This window comes from Mixophyes fleayi, chromosome 12 (assembly GCF_038048845.1).
Source record: "Mixophyes fleayi isolate aMixFle1 chromosome 12, aMixFle1.hap1, whole genome shotgun sequence".
Classification (NCBI taxonomy): Eukaryota; Metazoa; Chordata; class Amphibia; order Anura; family Limnodynastidae; genus Mixophyes; species Mixophyes fleayi.
In genome coordinates, this window is record NC_134413.1 from 15,211,279 (window position 1) to 15,229,140 (window position 17,862).

Sequence of the window (17,862 nt, forward strand, 5' to 3'; positions counted from 1 at the left end):
GAAGTTCAGCTTTGTTCCTTTATCTAGTCATGGAACTTAATGATCACTTGTAATGTCCTTAGAATTTACAATTGATGATATATTTATTCAACAGAAAAATTATTAGAAACTTAGGGCTAGATTTACTAAGCTGCGGGTTTGAAAAAGTGGGGATGTTGCCTATAGCAACCAATCAGATTCTAGCTGTCATTTTGTAGAAAGTACTAAATAAATGAAAGCTAGAATCTAATTGGTTGCTATAGGCAACATCCCCACTTTTTCAAACCCGCATCTTAGTAAATCTAGCCCTTAGTGTATCTGGATTTCATACAATCTAACACCAGGGAGTAAATGTATCAAGCTGAGAGTTTTACGGCGGGTTTGAAAAACCAATCAGATTCTAGTTATCATTTATTTAGTACATTCTACAAAATGACAGCTAGAATCTGATTGGTTGCTATAGGCAACATCTCCACTTTTCAAACCCGCCGGAAAACTCTCAGCTTGATACATCCACCCCCTGATTTCTGTTGTTCTTATAAGGGAGTAACCTAAAATGTCAGCCCGACCTCTCAAACATTTCAAAGAACGCCCATTATGAAGTCAAATGTGTTAAAATAGAATGTTCACCCTGACTACACTGTAACATATAGATATTAGAATTGTTTTAATATGTCTAAACTCTGTTTATTCATATTAGTGCACGCCATTGTCATGGTAGTGACCTTGATTGATTATATTGATCACTTATCAGCTTCACTATACACCAAATCAGACAGCGTTTTCACAATGTTTAAAACTCTAGATTTTTATACATTTTAAAATATGGAAAGTAAACGTGTATTCACTCACTGACAGTGTTGTACTGTCCATATGTGAACAGCCCTAGGAAACACATTTTTCCATTGTCCTAATGTATTGTTAGTACATATAGATGGATGTCTCCAATGTGGAGTTTCGAGTTCCAATTTCAATCTCCTCTGTGCAGGTCTATCTATGTAAGTACAGATTTTAACCATAACACATAGGTTTGCAGATAAATATGATGTTTGGTGAGAAGTAGAAGTTTATGCAGACCCAGAGGAGAAGATAGAGCACATGTCTTACTTGTAAGGCCCAGGGGAGGAGTTAGGTAGAGTATGGGTGTTCCTTGTAAGGCCCAGGGGAGGAGTTAGGTAGAGTATGGGTGTTCCTTGTAAGGCCCATGGGAGGAGTTAGGTAGAGTATGGGTGTACCTTGTAAGGCCCAGGGGAGGAGTTAGGTTTAGTATGTGTGTTTCTTGTAAGGCCCATGGGAGGAGTTAGGTAGAGTATGGGTGTACCTTGTAAGGCCCAGGGGAGGAGTTAGGTAGAGTATGGGTGTACCTTGTAAGGCCCAGGGGAGGAGTTAGGTAGAGTATGGGTGTACCTTGTAAGGCCCATGGGAGGAGTTAGGTAGAGTATGGGTGTACCTTGTAAGGCCCATGGGGGAGTTAGGTAGAGTATAGGTGTACGTTGTAAGGCCCATGGGAGGAGTTAGGTAGAGTATGGGTGTACCTTGTAAGACCCTAGGGGAGGAGTTAGGTAGAGTATGGGTGTACCTTGTAAGGCCCAGGGGAGGAGTTAGGTAGAGTATGGGTGTACCTTGTAAGGCCCAGGGGAGGAGTTAGGTAGAGTATGGGTGTATCTTGTAAGGCCCATGGGGGAGTTAGGTAGAGTATGGGTGTACGTTGTAAGGCCCATGGGAGGAGTTAGGTAGAGTATGGGTGTACCTTGTAAGGCCCAGGGGAGGAGTTAGGTAGAGTATGGGTGTTCCTTGTAAGGCCCATGGGAGGAGTTAGGTAGAGTATGGGTGTACCTTGTAAGGCCCAGGGGAGGAGTTAGGTTTAGTATGTGTGTTTCTTGTAAGGCCCATGGGAGGAGTTAGGTAGAGTATGGGTGTACCTTGTAAGGCCCAGGGGAGGAGTTAGGTAGAGTATGGGTGTACCTTGTAAGGCCCAGGGGAGGAGTTAGGTAGAGTATGGGTGTACCTTGTAAGGCCCATGGGAGGAGTTAGGTAGAGTATGGGTGTACCTTGTAAGGCCCATGGGGGAGTTAGGTAGAGTATGGGTGTACCTTGTAAGACCCAGGGGAGGAGTTAGGTAGAGTATGGGTGTACCTTGTAAGGCCCAGGGGAGGAGTTAGGTAGAGTATGGGTGTACCTTGTAAGGCCCAGGGGAGGAGTTAGGTAGAGTATGGGTGTATCTTGTAAGGCCCAGAGGAGGAGTTAGGTAGAGTATGGGTGTACCTTGTAAGGCCCATGGGAGGAGTTAGGTAGAGTATGGGTGTACCTTGTAAGGCCCAGGGGAGGAGTTAGGTAGAGTATGGGTGTTCCTTGTAAGGCCCATGGGAGGAGTTAGGTAGAGTATGGGTGTATCTTGTAAGGCCCAGAGGAGGAGTTAGGTAGAGTATGGGTGTACCTTGTAAGGCCCATGGGAGGAGTTAGGTAGAGTATGGATGTACCTTGTAAGGCCCAGGGGAGGAGTTAGGTAGAGTATGGGTGTACCTTGTAAGGGCCAGGGGAGGAATTCAATAGGTGGTGGCAAACCTGAAGTGTTTGGGGGTATGAGTGCTGTTTGGGGGCGATTCTATGACATGTGTGATAGGTAAAGAGAGACTGTGGGCTGGAATCGTATGCAACCTCATACAGCAAACACCCCAAAGTCACGGCAGCTGGGAGCGTGTTCTTGAAAGTGTGCAACTGAGACTTTTGCATTTTTATGTACAAGTAGAAATGGCAGCTCCTTTGCTGGCTATAGCAGTTTGTTGGGGGATTTTATCTGTGTTTGTTCCTTCTAGGATAACCCCACCCTTTTAAGCACCTGCTATGAACCTATAAATTGATTGGGCAACTTCCACTTCAGTATTGCTTTATAGATAACACCCACAGGGGTAAATTTATCAAGCTGCGAGTTTGAAAAAGTGATGTTGCCTATAGCAACCAATCAGATTCTAGCTGTCATTTGTTTAGCACATTCTACAAAATGACAGCTAGAATCTGATTGGTTGCTATAGGCAACATCTCCACTTTTCCAAACCCGCAGCTTGATAAATGTACCCCTTAGTGTTTCAATTGATCAACTGTTCCTCTGTGAATTAAAAGGAATTTTAATTGATTTGCCTGTTATTGTACATACCTCATTTTTATTGGGTCACTTACAACAGCCCCCAAGAGACAGAAAAACTGTTCACATCCTCATGTGAAAGAAAGATTTAATTTTGCACCTTACTCAAAAAATGAAGGAGAGGGCTGTGTAATGTAGTAACTTGTAGTGGAGCATTGCCACATTTCTGTCCCCAATAACGAAACAAACCAAAAAAAATTATAGTCTGTCTACATTTCTCTTGCAATATGTTGCACCTTTAAGAACATGTCCGTGTCCTAATAAAAACAAGACATTTGCCTCATTACATGACGATAAGAGACATAGAATTAATTTGCTGGGCTGGCCACCAGGGAAACAGATAGGGTAATCAATGTGATGGAAAATGTTGTTAATGTATTGTACATAAGCTTGAAATGATAATTGATTCTAACCATCTGGTGCAGGGAATTTGAGAAGCCATTTTGTAGTAGTCATTTTTATGGTAGGTATAATACATTAGACCGAAACCACAAGGGTTTCATTTTTCTGTTTTATATCTTAGCACATAAATGTTTTCTGTGAAAATTATACTTTTCAGGTGTATAACAGTCTCTAAAGAACATTCTGAGCTTTCCACACAAACTCCGGACATGGTTTCAATGCTAATAACGATTACAAAAAAAAACACGGCTGGCATATGTGTTGAATATTTTAAAAGACAATGAATGATCTGCGATGATAGCGTTAGGACATGTCTCTCTCAGACCGTATCTGGTAACACACATCATGTTTACAGGAAATTAGATCTGACATACAGAGAAAAAAATATGTAAAAAAAAAAAGAAAAGAAAAAATAAACTATTGTTATCCTTTTCTTTTGCTTTAAATATGTTAAATGTATGTTCTATATTTTATTTTGTATTGTTTTTAGCACTGTTTTAAACTGGCAAATTTAAACCTCCTCCCCTGCTTTAAAATAAGTGTTTTAGCTGAGTCAACCCTCTACAAATGTCACGTTTCTCTACTGTAGGTGGAGGACAATCGACACACTGAAACTAATTAAAGTGTAACAGCGCACTGGGGAAGTAGATATTTTGTTGGCCGAGCCAATATCGTGTGAATGGAGCCTATCAATTTAAACTGATGACATCACTAAGGCACAAGGCATGGGATGAATAGGTAGCCTGTCTCTATAGTGTGTGTGGGTGTTGGATATACTTTGTTAGCTATGCTATTTTTGCTTTTTATATACGTGCGCAAAATTTGCAAGTTGCATCTTTATACTTGTGTGTAGTTCTTTACACTTAATTACCAGTTGTCCATGCACTTTCTGTTCTATCGCTATTTTATTTGTTGTGCTGTGTTACAGTGTTTAACCCCTTGTGACCGGTGTTATCAGCCATTCTGGATAAATGGCTATTGCAGACAGTAGATTCCACCATCGTTGGACTTCCATTGTTGGCGATAGTTTAGGGGTTCAGTGTTGGGGCAAGAGACTGTTTCGTTAAGTGTCCAACCTAACGATTGTTGCTGAAAGAAAGGGAAGTCCTATCAAATACATAATTTAAAAACAAAAGCAGGTCTCAACTGCTAGCATGCACCAATGGATGCAGGTAAACTGGATCTAATTGTTGTAAGCTTGATCCAGATTACATTTGCTCTATAAGTGCTGGCAATAGGGGATACCTATTTGGGACTAATTTTAGTCCTTAAAGCTCTACTACCACCTAAGAAATGTTTTTTTGGGGGGTGTTCTCTCCCCCTACCTGGAACCCTGGGGACAGCTGCAAGCAGATTCTCTCACAGCCCTGGACAAAAATCGGGTGAGGGTAAGAAGGTGAGTTTGGGGACGAGAGGACCAATCACTTGCTTAAATCAAGAGTTTGCAGCTTCCGATTGGTCCTCCCATTCACACACCTCCCCTGCACCTTCCATTAAAGATGGTTAACATATTTGGCCAATACTTTTCTATAAATTATCATTAATTAAAAAGCAAATACAACTGCGTACAGGAGTTACTAGCATGAGCACACAATCTTTCAATCCGTGGGTATAATAGAAAGGATTTATTAAAATATTATATTAAAAGATACTCTGCTTCAGTTCATACAAATGTCTAAGAAAACATATACAAATGACCTCACATATGAGGTATGTCTATTAAATAACGAGACTGATTAAATAATTTACCTTTATTTATTGGTAATAAAAATTTAATCTTTGTCCCCTTCAATATACTGCCCATTTTTACTAATACATCGCTGTAGTCTTGTTTTCCACTGGTGGAAGGCATGGAGCAAATCAATTTCTGTCACTTGTTTCAACATATCTGGCGTTTTCTTCTTTACAGCATCAACTGACTCAAACTGTGCCCCTTTAAGCCCTGATTTAACTTTTGGGAAAAGATAAAAATTGCAAGGTGCTAAATCAGGCAAATATGGAGGATATTCAAGTGTAATAATGTGTTTGTCGGTCAAAATTTGCTTTACAGAAAGTGCTGTGTGAGAAGGCGCATTGTCCTGGTGAAGAAAGAAACCCTTTTTCCACAGTTGCGGCCATTTCTTTCTGACTCTTTCTCTCAGCTTTTGCAAAACTTCCTTATAATAATGTTGATTAACTGTTGTGCCTTCTGGAACCCATTCTTCCAAAATTACACCCTTGATATCGAAAAAAACCCAATGAGTATTGCTTTCAATTTTGACTTACTTTGACAAGCTTTTTTCATTCTTGGTAGTGACGGTTTTTTCCAGTGCATTGACTGTCTTTTGGTTTCAGGATTGTGCTGGAAGATCCAGGTCTCATCTCAAGTGATTACTTTATGAAACAGTTTTGGATCTGTGTCAAGTTGCTGCAGAATGTCAACACAACATTCCTTGCAACATTCTTTTTGCTCTGGTGTGAGAACCCTTGGGACCATCTTTGCACAAACTTTCGTCATGTTAAGATCCTCACGTAAAATTTTCCATATGGTGTCTTTGTCAATGTTCACGGATTCAGCTATCATTCGAACAGTCGGTGGTCTTTTCAATCAATCTGACTAATTTATTGGATTGTACTCACTATCGTGGTATCTCCTCCGAAAAAGCTGACCACCTCGTTGCCGGCTGTGTGACAAAACCCATTGCTTAAAACGTGTGCAAAAAGAGTGTGGAGCTGGTAAACCAAATATAAACAATCTGTCATATTAACTTACGCGTTTCATTGTGTGGATGCAAATTCATCAGGCAATGAAACGCGTAAGTATAAGACAAGTACCTAGATATTATTATTTTTCAAATAATGCTGTAGTTACTTTATGCATTGACACTAAAGAAAGCCTATGTTTTAACTTTTGACCTGTGTGGTGTTCCCCAAGAAATCGTAGATGGGTGATAGTGGGAAGGCTGCATCGGAGATGAAACCCAGCGAATCACAATGAATTAAAGCGAAATGCAATTTGCAAGCAGAATTGAAAGAAAGCAAATTTTGTTCCCATTTGGCTCAAAATATGCTTTTTTTTTTAACATTTGGGGGTTCATACAACACTACTGTACAATATGCATGAAGTCATAGTTGATTGGACACATATAATTTAGGTTCTGTTACATAGAGCAGAGGTAAGCTGATCAGACAGTTTAGCTCAGGCAGAAAATATAATGTTGCTGTCTCAGGAAATGTACACGCTGTCAGACTTTCCCTCTCAGAATTTATTTGTTGTGTGGAAATAAAAAGCAGTGAGTTTAAAATTAATTTCCTGAGCCGTTTCCCCAGAAGGTTGCTGTTTTGTCACTTTACAGTATAGTTTGGCTTTGAGATAAAATGATGTACTGAGACATACATACGGCTTTAATCAAAGATGAGTTATCTCGCTAGAGACACAGGACTAGTTTCATTCCTGTATTGCAAACTGGTCTCATGTAGGATATGAGAAACCTACATTAATCATGTTAGATATCATTATTTAAACGTATTGTAATACATGGGCAGTAAGTCATTTTTTGGGTGTGATGTTATAAGCCAGTGGATCACAAACTTTCTCAGCTTGAGGCATCCTTAGGGTCTCCAAGGCACCCCTAAGCCAAAATAATTACCAAGTAGTCCCCCGCCTTGCTTACCACCGGCTGCGGCACCCCTGTGAGACCGCCGTGACAATTCAAGGAGCCATGGCGCAGTTTGGAGACCACTGTTGTAAGCTACAATCTATCTGAGAAACCACTGTGCAGGGTTGGTGGTATGGTGCCTAAAGGCTTCTTCCAAATCACAGGGCAGCCTCACACCCCCTGCCTATCACTGAGAAGGAGGGGCAGCTGCAAAATGAAAGGTTAGATGTGTTCAGCCAGCGTGCAGTATGTGGGGGCCACATGAAAAATTAAGAACACCAAATGGGTGACATGATGTTACTCATTCATTGCACTAGGTGCCCCTGAAATATTGTAGCTGAAGGCAAGCACCTTAGTTTGCCTAATGGTAGTGCCAGCCCTGATATTGGCGAGAGAAAAACACCCTCCAAGACGGTTTCATTTCTGATACACAACTTAACACATACCAAGCAAGTTAGCAGGCTCTGAAAGAAATAAAATATCAGTAGCTGTTTGACTTGCTTAGTAAAATACACTTGTTAAGCTACATGAAAGTGGATGCACAGATAAAGTTGCCAAAAGTGACGAACTAGACATTTATTTGCATTTACAAAACACTACTAGACAGTGTCTTATGGGGTTCTACGGGTTACAAAAGCCTTTTCCTGTGCACCAATTTTCTGAAATATGTCCAAGTAACATTAAACTATGTAGAATGGTAATTGGGACAGGTAGCCATGGTTATGTGTTCATTTTGGCTTAGTGGTTAGCACTTCTGCCTCACATCCTTTTGAAATACGTGTACGTGTAGACAGACTTAAGAGCAAAGCTGGCTGCTATAGGCACAAAAACACGCTGTGACCGGGGCAGAACGGTGGCTTAGTGGTTAGCGCTTCTGCTCACAACACTAGGGTCATGAGGTTTGATTTTCGACCATGGTCTTATCTGTGGGAAGTTTGTATGTTCTCCCCGTGTTTGCGTGGGTTTTCTCCGGCTGCCCCAGTTTCCTCCCACACTCCAAAAACATTAAAAAAAACATTCTAATAGATTAATTGGCTGCTATTAAATTGCCCTTAGTCTCTCTCGGTTTGTTTGTGTGTATGTTAGGTGATTTAGATTGTAAACTCCAATGGGGCAGGGACTGATGTGAGTGAGTTCTCTGTACAGCGTTACGAAATTAGTGACGCTATATAAATAGCGCGATGATGATAATGATTTTCAACTTTCGGATATCCCTTCCTTAAATAAAAATGTTGCCCCCCCATAGTTCATCGCTAGAGCGCCAGGGAAGTTCTTACATAAAGCTCTGTTATCTCTGTTATCTGTTATCCCTGACGAAGTCCACGGACCAAAAGAAACCCCATGCCACCACAAATGCACGGATTCACCCCTCCACCAGAGAACAACTTCGGGACAGAGGAGAGAAGGACAGCGGGGAGCGGCACAGCAGTGGAAGGCACCAGCGCCTGTGCGTCCCACCCAAACCCCGGAAGTTCGGCATTTGGAACGCACAGTGCGTTCCAAGTGCCGCGACAGAAAGCCGAAAGCCGCTCAGCATTTAACAACTGCAAAAAAAGCTATAATCACCAACACTCAAGTATATTGTCTGTACCGCTACTATTGCAAATTTCCAACCCTCCTCTCTATCTCCCCCTCCCATATCCCTCTTATCTCCACTTACAGGCACCTCAGGTTGCGCCACGACAGAACCAACCAAACACAAGACCACATCCACGGGAATCGGAACGCCCGGAACACCCGTAACGGCAGCAACGACCACCAAAACACACAAGACAATCGCAAACGTCCAAGGTAAACCCCCTAAAAAGGGTCCCTACAACCTCCTTTTATTATATATCTTTGAAAGCAATTGCTATGAAGAATCATTTAAACTTGAATAACACAGCTAACATAGCAGGAACAACTTCCCGACATGCGTACGATCATTTGAAAACCTCTAATTACAAGTGGGTCGCTAGAACAGGTGTCCTTCATTATCATCATCATCATCATCCGCTACTTACACCTGCTTCTGATCACCCGCAAATATAATCTGTTTTTCAGCCATATCTGCAACTACATCTCAGTCTAAATCTGTATGAATTTGACTTGAACACGCCCTTACTGTACATTGCCTATGTTACACCCCTTCCCTCTGATGCCACGCCCCTTAAGGTGCAAGGGGTAGTAAGTGTCAAACAGTAGCAGGTCTGTGTAACCCCATTTGCGTACATTCACTTTCTGTGCAGTGCGAAAAAGACCCAAAGCTGTGCTACACAAACAGGTGAACTTGTCACTTTAAATCAGGCCCAAAAGGTGTTGTTAATTATTTTTTAACTTAAAAATAGTGATAGTAATTTAAAGAAAGGCAAAGTAAAATGGTTTCATGATGCAGCAGCTGGGATGATCTTACTGTGCAGCTGTTTCAACAATTACAGTGTATGTCGGATTTCTAGAGTATCTGCATAGCATGCAATTACCAGCAGTATGTTCAGAGACAACATGTTCTCCCGGTGAGAGTGAAAAAATCACATGCACATCTCCAGACTGTGCAACAAATTCAGTATGAGTGAGGGTTGTATCACTATGCCACCGACACTAAGGCTATTGTATCGCTGAGCCCTTCACTTACTTTTCTTTGGAGAAATACATAAGGAATGTAAATGATAAGATGATGAATATAATAATTAACCACCCCTGTGCGCTGTCGCTTATGTTTACTCACAGTCCGTAGCTTCATCAAAACAAATATGATCCATACTTTCCCCTGGCTCTTTGGGGTACATTTATTAAGTCATCTGCATTTAATGACACCCAGTGGTGGACGTGGGCCGGTATACAGCGGTATGTCACACTGCAACTTCTCCACTACTCAGTTTAACCCACAGATTGAGTGTTACCATCGATGCAGATGAACTTTTTACTTAGACCTCAGTGCATTTTGGTCTCCAGAAAAATGTCTGCTGCCTGTATAACTTAGTCAGTAACACAGACATACTCTAAAACAGAAGTTAATTCACCTAAAACTTATGTTCTGACAAAACTTTATTTAGATTTAACTTTAACAGCAGAATGAACAAACCAAGAGTTCTACTAGGTATTTATTCATTACACCATTCTCAGCATCCATCTCAGGACACAGGCTGGTACTTTAGTGCTAGACCTCTCCCCATTATACCAATAGAGTAAAAAATAAATGAACGCACATCAGTTTCAAAAAAGAGTTAATTGAATAATCAACTCCTTAAAACCCTTGTTCACCAATTTATTAAGTTAAAAGGTATAAGATCTTCTTTTCTTCCACCAAGTGGTCATGCACCTTGGTATGACCTGGGCGGACATTAAGATGAACTGGTGCACATATATGGTACTTTATATTGTACTTATGTATGTGTGTAGACTGTTCTATCTGTTAACATACAGCATGTAACATTTAGGTAGAGCATACTCAAGACTCATGATGAGTACGCATCTCGAGATTCGCTCAGGTTCGAATACTGATGAAAATGCGATCAAATTCCATGCTCAGACATGAATCAGGCCCTTTCTGTCTAGTTTTTGTGGTTAGTGAAAAGGAAAGGTCTGTGCCATTTCATCGTGGATGTCCTCTCGCCAACTCAAACTTAATCTTTCTAAAACAGAGTTAATAATATTCCCACCCACCAACAAGAGCATACCTGACATTTCTATCTCTGTTGATAACATGACCATAAATCCCACCCCATAAGCTCGCTGCCTAGGTGTAGTCCTCGACTCACACCTATCCTTTGTTCCACACATTGACTCTATATCTATATCATGTTACATACATGTTACATACATCTAAAAAATATTTCCAGAAAACCTTCATTCATGCACTTATCATCTCCCACATTGACTATTGCAATTCCCTCCTTACTGGTCTTCCCCAAAACAGACTCAAACCCCTACAATCTATTTTGCACGCTGCGGCAAGATTGATTTTCCTTGCAAATCGTTATTCCTCTGTTGAATAACTCTGTATGTCTCTACACTGGTTGCCTGTATTCTACCGAATCTAATATAAAATACTTTTACTATCCTACAAGGCCATCAACAAAGCTGCACCAACATACATCTCCTCTCTTGTCTCAAAATATCTCCCAACTCGGCAACTCCGTTCTGCACAAGATCTGTGTCTCTCATCCACCCTCATTACATCCTCCCATTCCCGGTTACTGGACTTTTTTCAGGCTGCACCCACTCTAGTTTGTTTATTAGTTTACTATGTTTGTCCCCAATTGTAAAGTGCTACGGAATATGTTGGCGCTATATAAATAAATGATGATGATGATGATGATTGGTTTCAGAGTAATCCCTATTACGAAACTTTCATCATCTCTCAGGACAGAAGCTATCTTATTAACTGTGGCTTCCAAAGCTTTATAATGGAAAGCCATAATAGCTATATATGCTCCCATGGCCACAAGTTTAGGCACTTCTCAGCAAATCGGTTATGATGTAGACTTAGCATTCAAGGTTCGTTGAGCCCTCCATTCACTATACATTCAACCACATCCAACCACTACGCTTTAGAGGAGAAAGGGAAATTGGTAGAAGAGGACACTCACAGTGGAGTTTGATATGAAATTGTTTTAGGTAGATTACTCCATTTGTCTATTTCCGAGGAGAAGCTATGAACTGGCGAAATCCAGATTGACCCTAAAAGAGGATTTTATGTGATTTTAATCTGAAAAGGGTGTTTCTTGGAGAAATGTGTTTCAGACCATTTAGACAAAAGGACAGAGCAAAGTGTTTACATTACCATTAGACTACACTATCATCATCATCACTTATTTATATAGCGCCAGCAAATTCCGTAGCATTTTACAATCGGGATCAAACACAACAATAAAACAATACTGGTTAATACAGACAGACAGAGGAGTAAAAGGCCCCTGCTTGCAAGCTTACAAACTATGGGACAATGGGAGTTTGATAAATGAGGCTAAGTACTACATTTTCTATATTGGTCCGGCCAGATTGCAAAAGTTAAAAGTGCTTAGTGGGTTATGATCCAGTCACACAGCAATGGTGAGCAAAGAGCTGTTGTCTTGTGTGAGAGTGGTAATAGGGTAACCTAAGGAGGTTAAGAGGGTGGTTGAGGAATATTATAAGCTCGCCTGAGGTGAGTTTTAAGGAAATGCTTGAAGTTCTAAATATAAACATGAATGTCAGAAAGAAGCCTTGCTCACTGACCAGGGAAATGCTTGATACAACCATATCAATCAAATTGTCTAAGACTCGAATGCCAACTGTTATAGTTAGTTGCCCATGATCTACATTTAGATAGAAATTTTGTCTCATCCGAACAGCATCCATGTTATAAGACATATTGAATCGAGAACTATGTAACTATTTGGAAAACTGTAATTAGACAGTGACCTGCGTCCACAGCTTCCCTGGTCTGATTGTGGATATTTGGAATTGGATACTATGGTTTCTGTACCACCTCTCTCATGACAATTTATTTTCAAACACAAGTTGGAAAAAGAAAGGGAGACTGAGTTCAGACCTCTCTAGAGCAGTGTGTAGGACTGTATTAAAGTCCTCCATAATAGGGATCAGGACCGTACGAACATTCACTAATTTGGAGGTCATGTTGTCTTGTGTATCTTTGTGCACTGAAAGTATATTATAGACATTAACCTATAATAACTGAAAGACAACCAGCTCTACAATAAATAATCACATATTGGTCACAATGATCCAGCTAGATGGTAATGATCTCAATGGCTGCTTCTTTTCCTAATAGATATTGATACCCCTCTTTTATAGGTAATGCTCAGCCAATCTGCTCTCATACATTCCGTGCTGAAGAGCAGAGCTGCCATAACTGCCCGTCATTGATCAATGTTTATTATCCGTAGATCACATATGGACCAAACCAATATAGATACACTGTGGGCGATCTTGAAATGGCCCAACATGTCTCATAAGATGTAAAATGAATCCAAACACAAATACAAAATACAAGTGAAGTAAAATTAAATACAAAGTTATATTAATTTGCCATTTAAAAATCCAATGCTATTCTTTCATGTGGCACTACAATTGGAAATGTCAATTAAATAACGACAGCCTCTACTTTATATTGTATTAATTAGGTACTATCAGCTGGAGGAGGTCAGTACGCAATCAAGCAGTCAGAAACGGCTAGATATTGCATGGTCAACATCAGCCCTCCAACACTCGCTAGAGACTCACCTCCTAAAAGACGTGTAAGCATCCACGTCTATTTGAGCAATTACGTCTTACTGTACTCAGCCTACGCTTGTCTGTTCCTCCTCTCCAGGCTTAGGGGGATGTAATATATGGGACTCTCATTGTTTAGAGCTAGGACCACCCTATTAGCAAAAGCACCGTGGAGTGGCGGGTGGCTTTAACATACATTTGCAAATGTGTGCAACTAAGACTTTTGCATTTTTATCTACAGTAGAAATGGCAGATCTGTTGCTGGCTATAGCAGTGCGCTGGGGGATCTCTCTGTGTCTTTGTTCCTTTCAGGATAGCCCCACTGTTTCAAGCACCTGCTATAGCCTATAAATTGATTTAGCAACTTCCACTTCTTTATTTTTAAGGGACTGTAAGTCAACAATATGCAAAAATACTATATATGGACGTATGCTCACGCATTTTGGTGCACATTATCAGTCACCTAGGCATTCTTTATCCTGCAAAAGGGACCACAGAATCCTCTAATATGCATATGGCTTACCCTAGTGGTGCCTTTATCCCATGTAGAAGGAAATAAATGGATGTTGTGGCAATCAGAAATACATTCACTCTTTGATAAAGATAAGAAGTTGACTTTTGTGCTAAATTCAAAGACATTGAATGCTAAAGTACCTCCCGTACCATATTGGTGCATGTTGAGATCTGTATGGATATTATCCTATAGTGTAGCTATAGTCTATAGATTCATTGCCAATTAATGCCATTGTTCACTGCTAACAGACTGTGCATCATTTCTTACATCAGTTACAAAAAGCTCCTTTGATGCAGAAGCACGCGCGACGCTGCAGTGGAGCCTTTGACAACTTTCCAGCAATTATAATTATTGCTTCACAGTTCATTTCTGCATTCAGATTTCCATTCCCTTTCTCTTTGTCCATTTTTTTTTTTTTTTTTTTAAAGAGTCCCCGCAGTGCTGGGAATGAAAGTGAATTTTGTATTGGAGACGTCACACCAGCAGATTGCTGTACAATGGGTTCCCCTGGATCTGCTTCGTTCGCCGTTCGGTGGCAGGTCCTTATTTTCTTTGCATGGTATATAACAACATCAAGGTTTTAATTGTAACAGGTGCAGACTGACTTCTGTGGGGAATTATTACATTCAAACCCACTGTCACTTTTTTTTCCCTCTAGAAAGATTTTATGCAGATCAAACTCACAATTATGTTAACCCTTTCTGCATATAGCAGCTATCCTCAAAATTCAATTTGGTTAAATGTCTTGTAAGATTAAATATAATGAACATGTTTAATGAAAACAGTTTCCAATATATTTATTAGTTTCTATGATGATCCCCCCAATCATATTTAGAGAAATCTTTTAATCCTGGGTAAGGCGAAGACTACGCAGGTGACCTTCAATTGAGCAATTAACCTTTATGCAATTAATTGCATAAGAAAGAACATTGTAGGGTAGACTTATTAAAGCTTCTTAAAAGGAAAAGTGGAGGTGTTGCCCATAGCAACCAGTCAGATTTTAGCTATCATTTATTTAGTACATTTTAGAAAAGGATAGGTAGAAATTGGTTGGTTGCTATGGGCAACACCTTCACTTTTCCCTTTTCGAAGATTTAGTCAATCTACCGATGTGACCTTATGCAAATTGCCTTGAATGAATTATATTTAATTGCCAAAAATCAATCAAAACGTCATGCATTTACTTTCCCCTTTCAGTAGTAGTAATTATTGTTCATTTCAAGGTGCAAGCCAATTTTCCAGCCTTGAAACTACCTTACTGTCTTCATAACTGTGAGGGAATATTGAGACTATGTTTAGTACATGTTTTTTGTTTTTATTGCATTGGTTAATGTGAGTCCAAAAATGTTGTTTGCGGTAAAAGTACAACTGAAAGATGTTAAATGTGTCCCATTAAAGTTTAGTACGAGATCCGATCATTTGAGAGCAGACAAAGGCTGTGCCCCCTACTGAAAAGCAGAATCTCCATCTAAATGCACCTTTTTTCATGCATTTATCTCTTTTTAATAATCTTGGGCCTGATTCATTAAGGATCTTAACTTGAGAAACTTCTTATTTCAGTCCCCTGGACAAAACCATGTCACAATGCAAGGGGTGCAAATTAGTATTCTGTTTTGCACATAGGTTAAATACTGGCTGATTTTTCATGTAGCACACAAATACTTGATAGCTTATTTGTACACTGAAATTTAAAGTTGATATTTGTGTGCTACATGAAAAAACAGTCAGTATTTAACTTATGTGCAAAACAGAAAACTAATTTGCACCCCTTGTATTTTACATGGTTTTGTCCAGGAGACTTAAATAAGAAACTTCTTAATTTAAGATCCTAAATGAATCAGACCCATTGTCTTGAAATCTTGTATTTGCATGTGGGTACAAAAGTATGTGGGGGTCAAACCACTGCTAAACAGTTAGAGGGGCCTTCTCACTTTTTGACCAATCAAAGTCAAGCTGCCATGTATTGGCTAGCTAGACTGGCCTGCTGACCTGTCAATCATAACTGGGATTCTGCAAGGAGCAGGGCAGTATCTATAGGGTGTTGTGTTCTCAAGAAGAGGATCCCCTTCATGGGTATTGGGGAATAATAAATTGGTAAAAGAGGTAACTACAGCTGGTTCCTCAAATACCAGCATAACCATACAATGTTAGTCACCCCGGAAAGGCTGCAGCTAGTCTGTCTTAGGAGCTCTGGTGCTTAGATCACTTTGGGGGGAAGGGCACATCAATTTATTTTTTATTTATTTATTTACAAGTTTTTTTTTACACTGCAAAGGTCCATGCTGAAAATCCTAGGCGCACACTTGGAGGGGGGGTTCCAGTTGCCTGGAAACCCCCCTACTCATGACCTGAATCTTAGCCCTGAGGCCTGCTCTCAAGGAATTCATATCACTGTATCAGTATTTCGGCTATTTAGGAGTCAGCTGCCGCAGAACTGACTGAGAAGCGCATCCGCTGTTTCTGATAGGTGATTGGCCACTGTTTCTCATTCTCCCCCAATGAAGTTGTGTATTGGTCGGGCTAAGGACCATGTGATCACACAGGAAAAGAGCAGATATGTTGGAGACAACTGCAGCACAGCAAAGGGAACTGTGGTCTCAGCCCCTAGCACCTCTATTCTCTCCATACTAAGCACCTCAGCGAGAGACCGAGATCTATGTGCAGAGCTTTGCCAGCCAGGTCAGATATGCAGCTTTAACTATATTAAATGTGAATAGTCACTTAAAAAAACCCATTATATCATATACTTATAAATCCACATAGATCAGATTGCACAACTCCCTTTTGCCAAAATAAATTCAAGTGTGACCTCATGAAATTTATTGTAGTCTGTGGCCAATTCTGAATTGTTCTACTAATATTTTAAAAAGAGCACAGATATAAATAAAATGAATGCAACATCCCACGGTACTATTTATGAGAACAACAAGCTACATGTAAATATAAATATATAAATAATATTTTTATCTATATAAATTCATTATATAAGGGAAATAAACTACAGGACAGTGAGAAAATTAATTAAATGGGAGAGGGAGGGAGTATGGGAGAGGAATTATGGGAGGTGAAGTATCTTTGACTGTATCCTATTGTCCCGCACAGCTAGGACCTTCCCCTGAGAGCGGGGTCTGTTGGGAGGTAGGACCCCAGTTGTGCTGCTCTGCAATACAGTAAAGAACAAAGAACCTGCCGCGTACAGCTAACGTAGTTGGCATGCGGCATTACAAGGGAGAATTGTGCGGGTTGGAGGACCACTAGCGCTTGTTGAGTCCTAGCCACACCCCCTGAATGTGCTGGCCACACCCCCTGAATGTGCTGGCCACACCCCCTGAATGTGCTTGTCACATTTCCCCCGCATTCAAACAGTTGCAAATCCCCCTCTAGAAATCCTGCGTTTGCCTCTGAGTCTGACTTAGTGACGTTTTGCATGAACACCGCCCACCCCACTTCCAAAAAGAGAATAGAGGCTTCTGATATGAATGTAATGCCGTATAAATGTGTCGCTTCGGGGTAGTTTCTTGTACCTGGCCTGTGTCTGTAATTTTAATATTAACCATTTAATTTCATTCTTTGTATGCACCTTGTGCCATGCACAGACCCCTATTGGAAAACCAAGGGCCCGATTCATTAAGAAAAGTGAGGCAAAACATTAAGTATAGTATTGTAACAAAACTATGTTACAATGCAAGGGGTGCAAAATAGTTTATTATTTTGCACATAAGATAAATACTGGCTGTTTTTTCATGTAACACACAAATACTTGATAGCTTTATTTGTACACTGAAATTTAAAGTTGATCTAGAACATGCGTTACCCCAACTATAAATCTGCAATCACATTTTAAATTTGCCTCCCCCTGCAATGCAACATGGTTTTGCCAAGGTGCAAAGTTACTAATTTTTTTTTTTGCTTTACTTTCCATAATGAATCAGGCCGCAAGTCTGTACATAGTCCAAATAACAATAAAATCCAACCTAGCGCTACTCTATGAAAGA